We start from the raw sequence: 20,229 nt of genomic DNA on the forward strand, positions 1-20,229 counted from the left end.
TTAGACTCTTTTTAAATAAACGTGAAAAAAGAATAAGAATCACCAAATATTTATGAAACTCAGCCTTATTAAAGAGAATTTAAATGTGACTGGGAAAGTATTGAAACCAAGAAATCTGATAGAGGAAAAAAAGGAAATGTTTAACAGGGTCCCTTTTTCCCTTAGGCAGCATAGAATTCATCTCTATTAGTTTTCCTTCAAATATAGAGACATTTTATGTCACTTTGCTCACAAGACAGTCTTCCTCCCAGATGGCTGTCTCCACACTGCTGCACCCATCAGGGGATTTGCATATTGTTCCCTAGGGAGGACCTTCCCTTGAGAGTCTCAGATAAATGGTCAGCTCTCATCTTGCTTTGACTTATCAGGACTCATCAGTTCAACTTCTCAAAATGAGGTTCCCTGCCCAGCTCCTGGGGCTGCTAATGCTCTGGGTCCCAGGTAAGGGCAGACAGAGAGATGAGAAAGGAGAATGGGGTGGGGAAGAGGGGTCTGCAGGCACCACTGCTTTTCATGTCTATTTGTCCACTTGTTAGATACATGTGTCTTAACCTTTGGGAAGGAGTGTGTGATGTTCAGATCTTTGAGAGTGAGGAAGATTCCAGAAGGAACAAGGAACTCTTCTCTGGTGAAGAATGTGACAAGAAAGAGTGGATGTCTTGTGCCTTGTGTCTTGTGCCCTCTTGTGCCTTGCAAATCTTGGATTCACTTTTGAAACTGGATATTTTAGGGCTTTAATCAAAATCAAAAAGATAATTTAGCTTGAAATAAATTAAAAAAGGAAATTATGAAAATGGCTCATAATATTTGTACATAATCTTGCTCTTCTCTCTCATTACTTTAGGATCCACTGGGGATATTGTGATGACCCAGACTCCACTTTTCTTGCCCGTCATCCCTGGAGAGCTGGCCTCCATCTCTCCTGTAGGTCTAGTTAGAGCCTCCTACATAGTAATGGAAACAGGCGTTTGAATTGGTACCTTCAGAAACCAGGCCAGTCTCCACGACTCCTATTCCATACAGTATCCAACTGGGCCTCTGGGATCCCAGATAGGTTCACTGGCAGTGGATCAGGGACAGATTTCATGATTAAAATCAGCAAGGTGGAGGCTGAAGATGTTGGAGTTTATTACTGCCAACAAGGCATATGGTATCCTTCCACAGTGGTATAACCCTGAACAAAAACCTCCCTGCTTGGCAGGCCAGCTGTCTATACATGTATCTGGTCTGGGAAGCAGGCACAGCAGATTCTCTGAGTCCATGTAAGAAGAAAGTCATCAGAGAACCCAGGGCAATACAGTCATCCCTTGGTATCCACAGAGGCTTGGTTCCAGGACCCCCACAGATACCAACCTCCATAGATGCTCAAGTCCCTTATATAAAATGACGTAGTATTTGCATTTAACCTATGCGGGTCCACCTGTATACTTTAAATCACCTCTAGATTACTTATAATACCTAATACCATGTAAATGCTCTGTAAACAGTTGTTATACTGTATTGTTTAGGGAATAATGCCAAGAAAAAAAGTCTCTACATGTTCAGTACAGACAGAACCATCGTAGGTTTCTTGATTCCTAATTGGTTGAATCCATGGTTGTGAATCCCACAGATACAGAGGCCCAACTGCAGTTTGCACTTGAAGTCTCTAGATCATAGAGCGTCAGCTACACCTGAGGTACTACACGTTAAGGCATCATCAGCTGCAACAACCTTGACGTGGTAGAGCCAGCAGGAGAATGGAGGGGTCCGATGCCCTCCGAGCAACCAGTCATTGGAAGGAGAGGCAAATGAAAGCACATCCTAATTCTCCTCCCACTGAGTGCAAATTAGTCAGCATCACAAGGCAGAAAATTGAGGTAAATCCATGGCAACCAAGTTAAATACAAGCTGTGGTTTAGCAGTTTTAGTATATTTATTAGAGGATAATATTTGGTAATGTGAAGAAATTGGCATTTTCCCACTTTCCCAACTTCCTACCTCTACTTTCACCTCTTATCTTTCCACTCTATTACCATGTTGGAGATTGCAGTCTACACAAGCTGTCCTCAGTGAGGTTAGTTAAGAACAGTTAGCAAAAGTTTAGGTTTTGAGTGTTCAGATAGACTTCTGCAAATTCACAGCATATACAATACTTTAATACTAAAAGTGTTTGATTTGTCTCAATTACCTTTTGCAGAAAGGAAAAGAGAGTTCTTGAAATTCCAAAAGTTGGGTTTGAATTTACGCTATATACCACTGGAAGAATACACAATGATATGAGATTAGTTTTCTTTCCCAGAAGATGACTTTTAAAGTTGTGAGAAGACTGCAGGAAAGGGAATATGAAGAAACTAGAGTAGACATCAGCGACCGAACATAAAGAGCTCTTTAACTTACGTTTGGTGGGGTTGTGGATGGTAGTAGGATTACGGTGTGATGATGTGAACCCAGAAAGAAGCCCAGCTGTGTATCTTATGAAGAATCGGAGAGTTGAAGAGACCTCTGCCTGGCTTCTTAGATCACATCTGATGAGCTGCAAGTTTCATGGGAAAGTATTGCATCTAAGAGGGCGTTAGGTCTGTAATGATCAAAGGTTTAGTGACATTCCTATGCAATGAGACCCAAGGTCATGTCACTCAGTGCTACTCAATCTTCACAGCATGGAAGTGCTTCTGAAGACTTATTTACCCCATGAGGTGGTCTGGCAGAGACCATGTGTTGACTCTGGGGAGATGCAACAGGCAATGGCATGCAAACCAGAAGGTCCAGGAGGTCTTAAGTCAACAGGGAATGCAGTGGAGATGAAGACTAATATCCATGGTTCAGATTTATGTTAAAGATGATGTGTGCAGCCCTGGGGGGAAAAAAGCACCTGAGTATACAGGAGATTTCTGCCTTTCTGACATAGCATCCCCAGCCTGCCTGCTGACTCAGACCTCAGCAATGTCCCCTTTAGAAAGTTGGCCACGTGTTAGAGGTGGCTTTGTGCTCAGGGGATTCTCTCTTCCCAGTTGGGTTTCTCTCCCTGGGCCAAGTCAGACTTCTGTCCACATGCAAATTTGGAAAATAGGCAGATGAACAAAAACTCAGGTAAATATCAGCTCAACAAGAAAAGGTTCTTTTTAATCTGTAATTTGAAGTTACCTAATAACATTTTTTCCACCAATTTCTGATGTCATTAAAATATAACTTCTACGTTTTATTCATTTTAGTTTTTGTAGCTTTTGTGGTTGTTGTTTAGGCCTTCCAAACCCTACAACATTCTTCCTGGGAATAGAGATTCATTTCACTTTTTAACCTAAATAATAGTTTGCAGATAATAACCTTGATACTATATTGTCATAAAAAGAAAAAAATCAAACTATAAGTAAATGTATTATTTTTGCATGGCATGGTCATTTCCTAAGAATGAATCTGATTTACGATTTCTAGTGATAGTTGTATAGCAATAAATGCTACAAATATATCCGACTTCAAATAATGCTCTACAAATATGTCTAAACTAACAATGGGCTTGTCAGTAATGTGCCATGATGTAATAAGATCGAAATAAAAGAATGATGGAATCACCAGGAAAATATAATCATATTTATGGTTAAGGAAATAAACCGTATTAGAGAAGACTGCTTATTATAAGACAACGGATTCCATGGTGATTGGAATTAAAATTGGATTCTTAACCAGAAAGTGTCCTCCTCAAAAAGAAGAAGAAGGAGAAGGAGAAGAAAATGGTTTAAGGCAAGGAGTTTGTAATGCATACAAAGAATGACAAGTCTTCAATGGGTACTGGTACTTCTACACGTATTCACAGAGGGGACACATTCATCCAAAAATCTGTTGGCTTCTCGCTCATATTCACTGATGTGGATCCTGAAGAAGCTGCACATACTTCTGTGAGCAGGACACTCACCGGACCCTGCAGTGTGATGGCCCCAAGCACAAAACTCCTAAGGAGGCTCAGCCTCCCAGGTCAGCAGGAGGAGCTGCGGTGCCCAAAGGACAAGTGGACACCAGGCTGGGCTCAGGTGGAAATGGCTGTAGACCCTTGAAGAAGAGCCCATGGAAGCCTCAGTCACAGCGACTGGGCACCTCTTGGGTGTAAACAGTAGCCAGGGCATCACAAGGACAGCCTCCCAGAGCATCTTCCTTCTTCCCCACGTAGGACGCTCATACCCTACAGAACCTACAGGAAATGGCTGCCATGTCCTCCCTGGAGCATCCACTCAGGTTCCCTAATGACCTCATGGACACATGGAAGCTCAGTCACATCACTGGGAGGAGACCCTAGTGAGGTCCTGACATCACTGCTGCCACCTAATCCCTTGGGACACTGTTTCATGCCTTTGCCCAGTGATCATCGCTCTCTCTGACCATCAGAAGACTGGAAAGCTGCCTGCTCTGTATGATGTTTGGCTTTTGAGCAAGTAAGATCACAGGAGTCTCACATATGTACAGAGCCATAAATAATATTGCCTAATAATCCTATCTTGACTTTGTCATGGAATTCTCTTGGAGCAGCTATTCAATCTACCCATCCGCTCTCAGACTTTTCTCTGGTGAAGCTGCTTTACTTCCAGACCGATATGATTCTAAAGCTGCAAATCTAGACAAATGCACATAACATTCTCACATTTCTAGATGTAAATTTCCTAAGGCAAAGTTCTTATTGTTTTTTAGCTTAATTTATACTTCTTTTATGATGTCGAGGTGGAACCAGAGGTGATTGATGTTTAACTTTTACAGATATTTATTGCTGTAAGTCAGTATGACAAATTTGCTGCTTCTTGCATCTCAGAAATTTTCATATGCCATGTTTTCTTTCAGCTTAAAATAGTTTCTAATTTCCCAATTTCACTTCTTTGACCCAATTTTTACTTAGTAGGGTGTCATTTGAGTTTCCACCTATTTGAGGATTTTTCTCTAACTTTCTGTTAGTGGTTTCTAATACAATACCCTTGGATTCAGAGAATATACTTTGTATGATTTGGATTCATTGAATTTTATTAAGTTATCTTGAGGCCCAAACTATGATCTATTTTTAGAAAATGTTTTAAAAATAACATATATGGTGATGGATAAAAATTAGACTATTGATGGTGAGCATATCACAGTCTATACAGAAACTGACAAATAATAATGTACACCTGAAATTACACGTTATAAACCATTATGACCACAATAAAATAAATTTAAAGAAAATAAAAAAATAAGAATGATGTATGTTCTCCTATTGTTTGGTGGAGTGTTCCCTAAGTGTCAATGATGTTGCGATGGTTGATCGCGTTGTTCAATCTTCTATATCTTCACTGGCCCAAATGGCAGGGCTGCTTGCAATGCAGGCTAGACCAGCTTCAGAGTCCATTGCCACTCTGGGCTCCACTCAGAGCTGGTTGACCTCCATGTCCCCCGATCCATTGGCCAATACCCATATCTAGCCTCCTAGATGTAGAATGTGTTGCCTCCACAAGTCAAAAGTTAGTGCTTATTTTCTTTAAAGGAAAAGACACCTGTTAAACACACTGGAATGGGATGTATAGTCTTCCTCCCCCACCTTCTTTATGGAGTACATATGAGAACTCGCTTATCATTGGGGAAAATATTTCATAAGATTTGGTTCCAGCTGTAGGGGGCAGTGTCCAGAAGTATGAGCCGCACAGCAACTCCAAAGAGGGACTATCAGACACCAGGCCTCAGCCCTGATGATACCGGGTAGCCCAGAAAGAGCTCCTGGGCCATTTTAAGATGAATTTGTTCCTTTTGACACAATCTTTGGACTGGCACTCTAATTAGGAGGGTCCCAAATTTGACAGCTTAATTTCGATACTTCTATTCTACCAATTTCCTACAGATCCTTAAGTCAACTGCATGTTAGGGGGTACCCAAGTCAAATTCTCAATAGACATATTTATCCTCTTCCAAGTTCAGGCCCAAAGCTTTTCTATATTTCCCGAATTCATTGATGTAGTTAATACTATGGGGATGTTTAATCAATTTGTGCCAATACTACTATGAGAATGTTTAATCAATTTGTATCTCTCTCTCTCTCTACAAATGTTAACTTGGGATGAATTTTGTTAATAGCCTTTTTTTCTCTTTGTTTTGCTCTGCGAGTTCTGAGAATATCATAAATCCAAAGCAAATTATTTTACTGAGTCTTAAAACTATAGCATTAAGCCAGAAAGATTACCACTTGCCAAATATGTGCTAATTTCTCCACATAATCAACAAGTTCTCCCCTTTCATTTTTCCTTCTATAGATAATTTTCATGCAATCATTTTTCCTGGTATAGATTAGTAAAATAAATTATTATAACTGGTTTTGAATTCTACCTGGGACTGCTAAGGTAGCAGAATAGGAACGAGCCAAACAGTCTCTGGATTGAGGAGCTTCCTAAGTGACAAGGGCAAGGATATGAAACATGAGGAAGATGTGCCCCAGTGGGTCTCTGATAAGTAATCATAGTCTCCAGGTCTTTGCGAAACTTTATAATTGTGCCTTGTGACTCCTCCTTAAAGTTCAAAATTTCTTTTTATTTCATTTATTACTGGTCACTCAAATTAGGAAGATGGGGAATAGGATCTTGAGAAAACGGAAAAGTCAGGCGTGTAAATATATGTGCTTCTCATGGCTTTTAGAGAGAACATATAAACTCGGATGATAAACACATTCATATACAGAGGGCCTTTCCTGAGTGAACCAGGAATTTTATCCAGCAATGTGTCCTCTAGTGAGTGACAATTGCTGTTATTTAGGAAAGATGACCAACTTGGATCACAGGTGCCTTATAGCTCAGGAATCCATACCAGTGACCTGCACAGGGGCACACTCGCTCTGCTGGATGGCTTGTTCTCAGTTCTCATACAAGAAGAAAGTCTTGCTATTAATCAGGAAGAATCTTCATTTGGGCCCATCAGGGAATAGGCCTCTGTCTGTCTCTAACCTTGGCCAAAGCTGTGTGGGTTTAGACTGTTTGGGCTGATAAAGTTTATAGATTAAAACACAGAATGTGTAAGAAATCACACTCTCCACCTCACAAACTCTGACTCCAGGAGAAAAGATGCAAACAGTTTCACCAACTAGACTGTGTTTTCAGGTTATGCAAATCACACACAGGCTTCCACTTGTGTTAAACGTGAACTAACATCCTCTGGCAACAGAGGTAAAGCTACAATAAAACCCACCTGTGTAAGTTCCTTCTCATTCAGTTGGCTGTAGTCAAGAATGCAGACACAGAGACCTGCTCTATTCCTCAACTGGACCTCTTGCACCTTTTTGCCAACTCTTATTTGTGTTCAGAGTAGAATGACCAGCTTGCCCAGGTGTCAGTATTATTGCCCAGGCCACAGCATGGTTTGTTAACATGCAGATAACAGAAATTATTATTTTTTAGTTAGGAATATACGTTTTGTCTGTAGGTAGTAGACAATAATTTCAATTCCATTTTCTGGCCAAGAAATAAGATTTATAAGACTTTACATTTTCTGTACATTTCAGAGAAACAGATTGTGAGATAAAATGACCAATCAGAATTGGAACATTTGAAAGTTTTGTGTTAATTTCACAGAAAATAGAAATACTTTTTGAATTGTAAGCATCTAAAAAGATACTTTATAAAAGTGACCACTTAAAGAATTCATTTGTTTTTTTTTTTTTAAAGATTGGCACCTGGGCTAACAACTGTTGCCAATCAACGTGGCCTGACGAGCGGTGCCATGTCGGCGCCCAGGATCTGAAGCCTGGGCCACCGCAGTGGAGGGGGCAAACTTAACCACTCAGCCACGGAGCCGGTCCCCAAGAATTCATTTGTAATAAAAGAAAACATGATGGCTTTCTTGCTGTTACTCATTTTTCTGCAATCCAAGTTTCCATATTGGACAGTGGGTGTATTAATTTCCTAGGGCAGCCATAACAACATGCCACAAACGTGGTGGCTGAAAATAACACAAATTTATTCTCCCATAGGGCTACAGGCAGAAAGTCTGAAATTAACGCCTCCAAACACCTCTGACTAGAACCTTATTCTATAGAGACCATCTTTGATGAAGGCCCAGAAAAATGTCGGTCATAGGTACAGGTTATCCTGAGATTTAAAGGAGTGGATCAGTTGTTGTTATTATAACATACGAAATCTCCTTCTAAACTGTAGCTTGGCTGTCCAATACACACGATGAGAAAGAGTAGTTATGGGAAGAATTTTTCTGTTGCAATTCAGAAAAAATAATATAAAATTATTCCTTTTTCATGATGTCCCATCATAAGAAAGAAATATTTCCCTTAAGAAATGTTTTGATTAATCTGATAGATATGTGCAAATATGATAGAGTAATATGAGTTAATATCTAGAGTAAATATGATAGAGTATTGACCAATGTATTAGCAACTGGTAGCCAGGAATTTCGTATTCATTGCCTGAGGCATAAAATTCTTTACCCCTTTTTCTTCTTACCTTAAACAGGGCTATTAGCTCCCCAGCTGTAAGTGACAGATTTTGTTCTCCAGGTCAATTTCTTCTGAACTGAGTGCTTGATGGAATTTAATTCACTAGGGCTCAAAGAATGGTAATTTTTAGCACTTGCAGCTAACATTCTTAAACAGTTAACCCAGCAACAGCAGATGCCAGAAAACTCTTGAACTATTGAACTCTTGAACTATTGGTCTGATGACCAATATTTGTTGGGGTGGCTCTTGTTTCTTTCTACAGGTTAGTTGGGAAAGAGCCAAGGAGATAGCCTTTGAACTTTCAAAGATGGACCTGGACATGAATCTCCTCATCATCAGGGTCTCTCTGCTTTCTTAGAGCAGAAGAGCCACGTGCATAGTGTCCTTGCCTCAGATCTACAGTTTCACATGTGAATCCTTTTTCCTGCTACAGCAGTCAGCATAACTTTATCTCTATTGAGTTTCCTTCAAAAACAGAAGATTTTTATGTCACTTTGCTCACAGGAGTGGTCCCCTCACCCTGTCATTGGCTCTCACCATACTGCTTTACCCATCAGAGGATTTGCATAATGTTCCCTAAGGAGGACCTTTCCTTGAGAGTCTGAGGTAAAAGGGAGCTTTAAACTTACTCGGACTTATGAACTCATCAGTTTAACTTCTTAAAATGAGGTTCCCTGCCCAGCTCGTGGAGCTGCTAATGCTCTGGATCCCTGGTAAGGGGAGAAGGGAGATGAGATAGGAGAATGAGGTGGAAGAGACAGCACTGGGGGCACCACTGCTTCCCATGTTTTTCTGCCTGCTTGTTAGGTATCTGTATATATCTTGGTCTCTGGTAAGGGGCGTGAATCCTTTAAATTCATGAAAATAAGAAAGAACTAAAATTAGCTATGATCTGTACTCTGGTAAAGACTGTGCCACAGAAAGAGGGAAATGGTGTAATAGAATTCTAGAGACCCCATTGTGCCTTACAGATCTCTGTTATTTTTTGAAATTGGATATGTTTTACATGAATCAAAAATCATCCCATTTGCAACAACATAGATGGACCTTGAGGGTATGATATTAAGTGAAATAAGTCAGACAGAGAAAGACAAATACAGACATAGAAAGGCAAAAATCTTCTACATATTTCACTCATATGTGGAAGATAACAAATCCATGGATAAATAGAACAGATTAGTGGTTACCAGAGGGGAAGGGGTTGAAGGATGGACAAAAGGGATAAAGGGGCACATATGTATGGTGATGAATAAAAATTAGACTACTGGGGGTGAGCACAATGAAGCGTATTCAGAAATTGATAAATAATAATGTACATCCCAAATTACACAACGTTATAAACCATTATGATCTCAACAAAATTACTTGGGAAAAAAAATCACGCAAAAAATGATTTAGCCTGAAATAGTTACCATAGCAGAATTATGATTATGGCTCATAATATTTTTACACAACTTTGCATTTCTCTCTTGTTATTTTAGGATCCAGTGGGTATATTGTGATGATCCAGAGCCTGCTCTCTCTGACCATCATCCCTGGAGAACAGGCCTCCATCTCCTGGAGGTCTAGTCAGAGCCTTCTATATAATAATGGAAACACCTATTTACATTGGAAACACCTATTTACACGAAGGCTGGCCAGTCTCCATGGCTCCTGATCTATGGGATTTCCAAGTGTTACTCGAGTGACAGACAGGTTCAGTGGCAGTGGGTCAGGGACAGATTTTACACTTAAAATCAGCAAAGTGGAGACTAAGGACGTTGGGGTTTATGATTGCATGCAAGATACACAACTTCCTCCCACAGTGGTACAGCCCTAAACACAAACCTCTCTGCTTGGGGTGGCCTAACCACCCAAATATGTTGCTTATCTGTGGATCAGACAAAGCAGATTCTCTGAGTGTATAATAAGAGGATGTTGGAGAACTCATAGGTTGCAGCTGAGGATCTGGACCATGAGTGCCTCTGCTACACCTCAGGCACCACACTTAAGCCCCGTCAGCTGCAATAGACTTGTCATGGCAGAGCCAGTAGAAGAAAACAGGTGTTCCAAGTGGCCTCTGAACAACTGGAGGTGTCAGAAGGGAGAGCTAAATAAAAGCTTATGCCAATCATCCTTGTATTGCATACATCCATCAATAAAATCAGTCAATATAAGCCACATAATTGAGGCTCATTAGTAACAACACAAAACTAACACTTTTTTTGGTAGTTTTTGAGTCAACAATCAGTAGTACACATGCAGCAGGATAATATTTGGTGATATTAAGAAAATATTTTCCTCCCTTCCCACACCTTTTCCATTTGTACTCTTTCTTAGCATGTATCCTTGTCCTTATGGGGCCAGGCGCAGGATTTTATACTGCTGTCCTCACTTGAAAAGCCAAGAAAAACTACTCATATTCTTTTGTTTTGAACTACCTAGATAGACCCGACAAATCTCTTCATAAACAAAGGCCTAGTACCAAAGTCTTTGAAAGTCTCAATCACAGCATGTGGAAGTCAAAAGAGAGTTTTCTGAGCTCCAAATTGGATTTTAAAAATAAAGAACCAAGTCTGGAAGAATGAGAGAGCATAAAAATCTATGCTCTATTCATCAGAATTTGTATCAATACAAGATAATATAAAAGTCATCTTTTTGCCTGATGAAAATAAGAACCTAAGACTTTGGGTAGAGGATAGTAAATGAGAACACAAAGGGCATGTGGCTGAGGTCAATGAAATTAAAAGGCAACATACAGAATGAGAGAAAATATTTGCAAATCATATATCTGAGAAGGAGTTAATATCCAAAACATATAACTATGTAATAGCAACAACAACAAAAACCCCCAAGCCACAAATAATCTGATTAAAACTGAGCAAAAAACATGAATAGACATTTTCCCAAAGAAGATGTGCAAATGCCCAACAAGTACGTGGAAAGATGCTCAACATCGCTAATCATTGGGGAAATACCAATCAAAACCACAATGAGATATCACCTCACACCTGTTAAAATGGCTATTAACAAAAACACAAGCATTTTTTATGGCAGGTCTAGTGGTGATAAACTGTCTCAGATTTTGTTTTTTGGAAAAAGTCCTGGTATTTTCTTCATTTCTGAAGGACAGCTTTTCTGTATATAATGCTCCTGGTTGACACTTTTTCTTTCCATATTTTGAATAAATCGTCTCACTCTCTCCTGGCCTGCAAAGCATCTGCTGACAAATCTGCTAACTTTCTTATGGGGGCCATCTTCTATGTGATGAATTACTTTTCTCTTACTGCTTTCAAAATTTGCTGTTTATGACTTTTGACAATTTAATTATAACGTATATTGGCGTAGGCCTTTTTGGTTTCTGTGTAGTTGGGATCCTTTGAGCCTCATGAATCTGAATGTCCATTTCTCTCCTCATGTTCAGCAAGTTTTCTTGTATTATTTCTTTGTGTAGAGTTTCTCTCCTTTCTCTGTTTTCTTCCTGAGATTCTCATAATGGGTTTATTGTTTCTTTTGATGCAGTTCCATAAGTCTCATAGGCTTTCTTCACTCTTTTTCATTTCTTTTCGATAGTTCCTCTGACTGGATAATTTCAAATGACATGTCTTCAGGTTCATTGATTCTTCTACTTAGTCAAATCAGCTGTTGAAGCTCTCTATTGAATTTTTCTGTTCAGCCATTGTATTCTTCAACTCTAGGATTTCTGTTTGTTTTAAATGTCTATATTTGTTGAACAATTCATTTTGTTCATGTTTTCTAATTTCATTTAATTGTCTGTCTGTGTATTTTTGTTGTTCACTCAACTTTTCAAAGAGGATTGTTCTGATTTCTTTGTCAGACAGTTCATAAATCTCCCCTTTTTTGGGGTCAGTTATTCAAGCTTTATTAGTTTCCTTGATGTCATGTTTAGCTGGTCCTTCATCATCCCTGTATTCTTGTGTTGGTATCTGCACATTTGAGTAAGTGATTTCCTCTTATGGACCATACAAGTTCATTTTGGCAAGGAAAGACCTTCATCATCCAGCTTGGCTTGAGGTACTGGATAGATCAGTTGGTAGCACCACCAGGCAGGTGGTGCTTGTCCTCAGTGTCTCCAGTTAGTTAGGTGACTGCCCATGCTCTGAGGTTGGGAGGATGCCACTGTCTGAATTCCATGGTTGAGTGGGCCTGCTGGCTGGGCTCATCATTCAAGTAAGGCCACTGCATAGGCTCCTGGGTTGGAGGGGGCAGATGTCTATGTTGTGCTGTAGGTGGGACCACTAACCGGACTCTGTAATCACCACTTGTCAGGTAGTGTGGCAGGCTGTGCTTGGAATCAATGAAAGCAGAAACCCATTCTGCCAAGATCTGAGTGCTGGTTGCTCTAAGTCCTGGCCTCCTTCTTCATCTCTATCTACTCCCCAGTGTTTTAGCTTAGCAGGTTTCACCAATCATCCCAATGAGGTGAGACCTGGCTGAGCCTTCCAGGAAGTGTCTTGCAATGCTAGGAATAACAAATGTCCACTTCGGGTTTTCTTTTTCCCACTGGAGAAATTGTGGTCCCTGGGGGTCCTCACAGTTTAGTACTGTGCTGGCCTGGAAAGGGACAACGTAGTCAAAGTGAAGCCATTTCTTTAACCCTTCTAATGAAGTCCTTCTCAGGCTTTGTTGTTCAGAGGAGTGCTTCAGCCTAGCCCTTGGGTTCTGGAATTTTTACAATGGTGTCTTGTCTGTAGATAGTTGCTAGTTGGTCTTCTTGTGAGGGGGACTGAAGTTGCCAATGACGTATATCACCAATTTACTGATATGACAGGTTTTCCTTTTTGTGGTTGGCTTATCTCACTTATGTCTTCCATGTTCATCTATTTTGTCGTGATGGCAGCATCTCCTTTTTTAATGTAGAACAATATTCCATTGTATATATATCCATTCATCCCTTGAAGTACCTTTAGTTTGCTTCCATGTCTTGAGAACTGTGAAAAATACTGCAGCCAACATGGGAATGCAGACATCTCTTTGAGTTACTCATTTCATTTCTTTTGGATATATACCTAGAAGTGGGATGGCTGGATCAAATTGTAGTTCTGTTTTTAGTTTTTTAAGGAAACTTTATTCTGTTTTCCATAAGGGGTGTACACTTGTATATTCCTGCCAACAGTATACAAGGATTCTCTTTTCTCCACACCCTCATCAACATTTATTATCTTTTGACCTTTCGATAATTGCCATCCTAATAGTTATGAAGTGATATCTCATTGTGGTTTTGATTTGCATTTATTTCACTGATGATAAGTGATGTTGAGGACCTTTTTGTGCAGCTATTAGCCATTGGTTCATTTTTTGGTTGGGGAGGAATGCCTATTTAGGTAATTTGTCCATTTTTTTAATGCATCGTTAGGTTTCTTTTTTTGCTATTGAGCTTTGCGAGTCTTTTATTTATATCTCAATTGGGCTGCAAAGAAATTCACCCACAGTGTAGTCTTTGAATCCCTTCTCTGAGAAACACTCTGTGAAGTGTTTTTAAAGGCAGAGAACTAGAAAAGAAAAGTTTTTAGGAACATTCTTGCAATATTTTTGTCGACTTAAGCACTCAATCTTGGGTGTAATATTAGGAATGAAAGTGTGAGTCAGAGTTGGCGTAGGTTTGGTTTTAGTAAGCCCTGTCAAACAGTTTTCCAAAAAGGGGATTATGTGCACTCCACCAACCATGTAAACATTCTAGGTGCTATAAATCCTTTGCAATACTTGTTATTGTCAGACTTTTATTATATCGATGCTGGTAGATCCTGAAATGGTATTGTGGTTAAAATTTACATTTTCTTGATGAGTAATGACGTAAATTTTTCATATGTTTATTTTTTATTAGCCATTTGAGAATCTTTTTTCTTCAGAAGTACTTGTTCTGCTTATTCAAATCATACTTTTATATTAATTATATATAATTATAATAAAATATTAAAATTATGCAATACATAATTTGTATTTTCATGTGTAAATACATATTGTATATATATGTGTGAGCGTGTGTATATATATATATATGTATGTATGTATGTATATAGTTTTATTTCTTTGTCTTGCTTCATTGTATTTGCTAGGACCTGAAGTATAATTTAAAATATACATGGTAATGGTAGACGTATTTTTTTCCCAATTTGATGAGAAAAATATTGAATATTTTATCATTGAGTATGACGTTTGCCCTAGGATTTCCGTAGACGTTTTTTTCAGTTTAAGGGATTTCTTCATTATTCTTGGCTTGCAGAGATTTTTATCATAAATAATTGTTGACTTTTTTCAAATGATTTTTTCAGCATCTATTGAGATAATCATAGATTTTTTCTTCTTTATTCTTTCAGTGTGATGCATTATATGGATTGATTTTCTAATGCTAAAGTAATCTTCTATTCCTGAATATATTCCACACTGTCCAGATGGATTATCCCACATAGATGTCAACATATAGATATATAGATGTATTAGTGTTTATATATATAAGCATATATATATATATAGTTGTGTATGTTTCTACGTCCTTTTGTCTACATCCCAGTCCCACCTAGAATGTGACTGAACACAACATTTTGTCATAAAAAATATTTTACATAGAGTGAACAAGGCTTCTCTAGAGGAGTCAGAGATCCCTGGACCATCATCTGTACATCTGTAGGGGGAGCTTTGAGAATGAGAAGGAAGACAACTTGTACATCTTCCAGCTGCTTTTATACCCACTGTACTCCCTACAACAACAACATCACAGGACCAGCCTCCACTGCTTCCAATGCTTTATCTCAGTAAATCTTCTCTGCCTTTATCTCAAACACTTAGAAGTTTTGAGCCTCATAGAAATAATACTGAAATGTTTTGTTTATAATAGGAGCAGTGGGAAGACCTCGGTGTAGTGTAGGCATTCCTTAAACCAGGGACCCTTTAATTTTTTAATCACTGTGGCACACATATACACAACAGATGTCTAGGAAATATATAAAATATCCATGAAGCAATACTTACCATTATTCTCTATGACATACTCTCTTATTCCATTATTTTACTTTTTGTTATTAAAAAAATCTAATCACACATTCTTAATTAATTTCTTACCCCATGAACATTTAAAATACTCCTTTTTATATAACTCAACCCTAGAAAATATACTTCTAAGGGTGACATATACCCAAAATCATAAACAACAAGTCTGAAGAAATTACATTAGAAAGGCCCTGATGAGACTGTGGTAATATTTTCTTATTTTGAGTCATGGGACACAAATTAGAGAAATAAAGAAAAGATTAAACATGTAGGATAATAATTGTATAAGCAGGACAGCAATATGACATTTTACCTTTGGGAGGGTAATGTTTTGATAATGGATGGTGAGAAGAAATACATTGAACATGTCTGGGTGGGCTTGACTGAAGCTCTGAGCAATTTAGTGTAGATCAAGACAAAATAATTAGATTTATAAGAATTATGAGTCAGTTAGCAAAAAAATCAAAAACAAGTAAAAACAATCTAAAGTGGCTACAGATGAAACATACTTGGATTAAATCTAAGACTATTTTGTATGAGTCTCTGCTATGTCACTCGGTCAACTTATAATGATGATGGTGACAATGGTAAATATTAGAATAATACTACTTGCAACAAATTTACTAGCTGTGTACATTATGTCCTGAATGCCATTCTAAATGCTTTATCTTGTTTAAACTGCAAGCAGCACTACAAAGTCAATTCAATTATTGTTATAATTTCACAGATATGGAAAGTGAGGCAAAGGACGATTAACAAATTGATCATGCTAGACAACCCATAAGCAATGGAGCTTTTTCCCCAGTCAAGATGATTTGACATCAGGCACTTCCATGATAACACACATTTGGACGGACAATGTCTGACTGTGGATGAAGTTCTAAATCCTGAAAGGAATTCCTAATTCCTTTCATCCTGAAAGGATGAAAACCCACTCGGAACTAGGAGTAGTGTTAATAAAAGTGTGTTTTTGAGGCCCACAGAACGGTTGGGAAAGCAAAAGATTTTAACTGTTTTAAGTAAAGTAGCAGATTTATAGGAAATGAGAGTCAGGACTGGAAAATGTAACCCAAAGAGCTGCTTAGACTATGAATGGTCTAACATCCACGGGTAACATTCATGGACCAAGCACTCACAACCACATATGCACAATTCTGAGGAACACAAGGAAATCCAGATTGGATTCTGTTTAGATCCAGAGTGTGGACATAGGTTTCCCAAATTGTTAAGGAGACAAGAGCCTGAGCCTGGATTTGATGGATGTTTTGTACAGAATGGAGTGGTGTAGAGTATAGGGGATCGCCGAAGAACTAGCTCCCTGCCAGCATGGACAGTAGCATGGTCTGTCTTTAGGGAAACAATGTCTGTACACTGAAGGGTCAGAGCCCTTGTCCTGCTCATTTGTGCAGTTGCGGTTGTTCTTGCACTGACACTGCTGGGCCTCATTGAGATTGCTCTTTACTAATTCCAACAAACAATGAGCCAAGTTCATGGCCCTCACGAGAGATCCTAAGCATCAGATGAAAGGTCTATCTGGCAGATAAATTTCTGATCGATTTCTTGTTTCTACCAGATACAAGTGTGCACCAAGGGGAATGTTCTTCAATAAAGATGCAGCAGAGAACATAATCTTGACCAGCCATTATGTCCCTGTCTGATTCTCTGGGTCAGAGCAGACCTACAAGGTCAGTCAGGGCATCAGTGATAATTTATGCTAGTACCCAGTCAAATCAAAGCAGAACCCTACGTGGAAATCTATGAAGCTACAGCCAGACACTCAACAGCCCCAAATGGCTTCAGTAGCTGTCAGAACGGGGTGGCCTGCACTGTCACAGAAGTGGTATGGAGCCCAAGCGTGTGAGCAGTGTAAGTCAGGCCTGCTCATGCGGTACAGCCCTGAACAAAAACTGATGTTCACTGAGTATTCAGAGTCTCTGGGACGGAGGAAAACTTTTCTTTCCTCAGCATCTGCTGTTTATTCTGATACAAGCAAATCTCTATTTTACTTGGAAAATCATTTATTGTGTACTTGAATTAACAGACAGGACAGAAAACTACTTATGCATATGCTTCTCCCAATGTCCAGGCAACACATTTAAGGCCAGGATGCCTTCTAAATAGCATGGACAAATGACTAATGGGTAAATTAATTTAAAAAACACACAACTTTTACCTCACAGGGAAAGCTATTTTTTTCTCATAATAGATTTGTTGAATCGCAAATGTGTTAGTGGAAAAACCCACCATCCAGTGTCTCAGAAGCAGGTGATCACAACATATCTTCTCCCTAACCAGAGAAAATATCTTTGCAACAATGTGTCCCATTTCGTCTCATTTTGGACTATGTAGTATTTTCATAATCATGACCAGTGAGATATAGAACAATACATCCATTTTATGGAGTAAAATTTCTTTTGTACAATTAATAACAAAACCTGTCTTTATATTTTATAATTTTGAATATAAGAGAAAAATCCAAGGAAGACAATTGTTAAAATGCTTATTATCAAATCATCCAAGAAAAATACCATAGTATATTGCATCCTATGGACTTCCAAGTGTTTGTTTTTCCCTTCTATATATGTATATGTATTTTTCAAAAACACTATTATATAATCCATATTTCACAGCATTTTATTTACAATGATCATACTGTGAATAGTCTCCCTTTCAATATCCTTTTTACTGTGTGCCTGATATTTCATACCATTGATAGAAACTATCTTATTTATCTATTCTCTGGTTGATAGAATAATTTCTCTCTTTATCTCAATAATATGAAAACCACCGTGATTAACTTCCTTGGAGGTAAATAATTTTACTTCCTACCCTTGAACAACCCAAAAGCAGAAACAAGATATTGGAAAAATGAGCCACTGAAGGCCCTGAGCTCAGAATGTATCACTGGCGTCATGTCTGTGTCTGCTCCTTCCTTGCTGAGGATCAACCTTCCCTTTGCCTTGGAGGATAGGACAGCATCAGTGTGAACATCCTGTGTCACTCAACTATCCAGACTCATCAGCTGCCTAAGCTTAGAAGTGCAATCAGTGAGGTGATATCATGCATATGCACCCTTGGTTAATTAATAACTCTCAATGTCTTTCTCTTCTAGAGTTACTTATATGTCCAATGTGCTTTGTTCTTAATATGCTGTTGCTGATTCTGAGAGAACAAAGAGCTCTTCCCTCTTTTAATACGATTGTCTTTCTCCAAAGATTCAGAGTGATTCTGGAAAAAAGATATTTAAGAAGAAGTATTGAAAGTATTTGTTTGCTCTCATTATAAATCTCAGGTAAGAATGAGTTGGACACATTTGCAAAACTTTGGACAACAGCCTTACATACTTTTAAGATGCAGAAAGCTGTAATAATGAAAATGTGCAAATTTTCACATTTTGTCAACAGAATGAATTCCAGAAATCTTCCTGTATTAATCCATTTATTTTTTTATTTATCCATTTATCAAACAAATATATATTGACTATCTACCATGAATCACTGTCTCTGCTTGTGTTTGGATCTATCACTGTAAAATTTAGCATCTTCCCATAACAAGGAATTCACCATCTCACATATTCCTTACAAGGCCTTGAAAGGTACAAGAAAATATTTGTTGAATAAAGAAATACAATTTTCATATTATTTTGTGTTTTTGAGATTAAATTATAACTCTCTGCCATCTCCAGAAGATTTAACAGCCACAGAGCCAATTAGTCAATACAAGTACCCAATGTTATCCCCAAGGGCTTTTGCATACTTGCTTCCAACACACAGTTCATCTTCTAAGGTCCTAAGAAAGCGTCTTGTTCTTCAGTTTGGATGTGACAAGTATCTTCTTGGTCATCTTGCAAATGATTTTGTCAACGGTTCTACTGTCCACAATACAAACAATGTCATCTCTGAGTCCTAGGGAGAGAAGAAAAATTAGGAATTTGTTTGAGTTTGTAGATATTTGGGGATTATCACTTTTTTTTTTTCTGAGAAAGATTCTCCCTGAGCTAACATCTATGCCAATTTTCCTCAATTTCTTTTGTATGTGGGACACCTCCACAGTGTGGCTGATGAGTGGAGGAGGTCTGCCCCTGGGATCTGAACCCGTGAACTTGAGCCACTGAAGTGGAACACGTGGAACTTGAACCATTCAGCCACGGGCCGGGCCTGGGGATTATTATCTTCTAGTATCACCTTTTCTTCCTTATTTCTGACCTAATTTTTATATTTCGACTAGGTAACTTCAAGTACCTTTTATAAACTATGACTTAATCTCTTTGATGTTAATATCTCTAGGATTCTTGTGTGTTGTTCTCATGACATGCATGCCCCACAGGGTCAGTAAGATCTTTATGACCTGACATGTGTGCACATAGTGAGTTGAGTAATTTATCCTTCAAACTATAAATGACAAAAAAACGGGTCAAGATGGAAATAAAACATGAGTACTCTGCTACAGTTAAAGATAATATTTATAAATATAATCACAAATAAGATAACACATATGGTTAGTTTTATAGGAAATTCTATCACTTGAGAAACAGAAAATTCAAATTGTATATTGGTTCTATATGAAAAAAGAAAATGAAGGGACTATTAACAAATCAATACATAAGGCTACTATAACTCTTGATAACAAAATCAGAAAAAGGAACATTAGAAAAGAAACACAAGACTATTTTTGTGTAATATATATTATATTAATTAATATATTATAGATAATATGTGAAATATATTAATATAATATGGTATATTATTATATATTATATATATCAGAAATTTCATCTTTGCTGTCTGAGAAATAAAAATCTTTCTGACTTTTCCTGCTAA

At 38.2% G+C, this 20,229-nt stretch overlaps 1 long non-coding RNA gene across 27 annotated transcripts in view; it reads right to left on the reverse strand.

Annotated features, from left to right (window-relative positions):
• LOC111768048 (uncharacterized) overlaps positions 1 to 20,229 on the reverse strand; it is a 41,920-nt gene that overhangs the window by 6,448 nt on the left and 15,243 nt on the right. For 6 of the 27 annotated variants that reach the window (XR_011426312.1, XR_011426313.1, XR_011426326.1 and 3 more), the window contains 2 exons: positions 19,166 to 19,314; positions 2,380 to 2,515 (listed from right to left, as the gene is read on the reverse strand). This is a non-coding gene — a long non-coding RNA (uncharacterized lncRNA). Of the gene's footprint in view, positions 1 to 839; positions 945 to 2,379; positions 2,561 to 2,670; positions 2,837 to 15,432; positions 18,638 to 19,165; positions 19,315 to 20,229 lie in introns of those variants that run through there. The other 21 variants (XR_011426311.1, XR_011426310.1, XR_011426306.1 and 18 more) reach the window with 8 other exon arrangements.

Source organism: Equus caballus, chromosome 15, assembly GCF_041296265.1.
Source record: "Equus caballus isolate H_3958 breed thoroughbred chromosome 15, TB-T2T, whole genome shotgun sequence".
Lineage (NCBI taxonomy): Eukaryota > Metazoa > Chordata > Mammalia > Perissodactyla > Equidae > Equus > Equus caballus.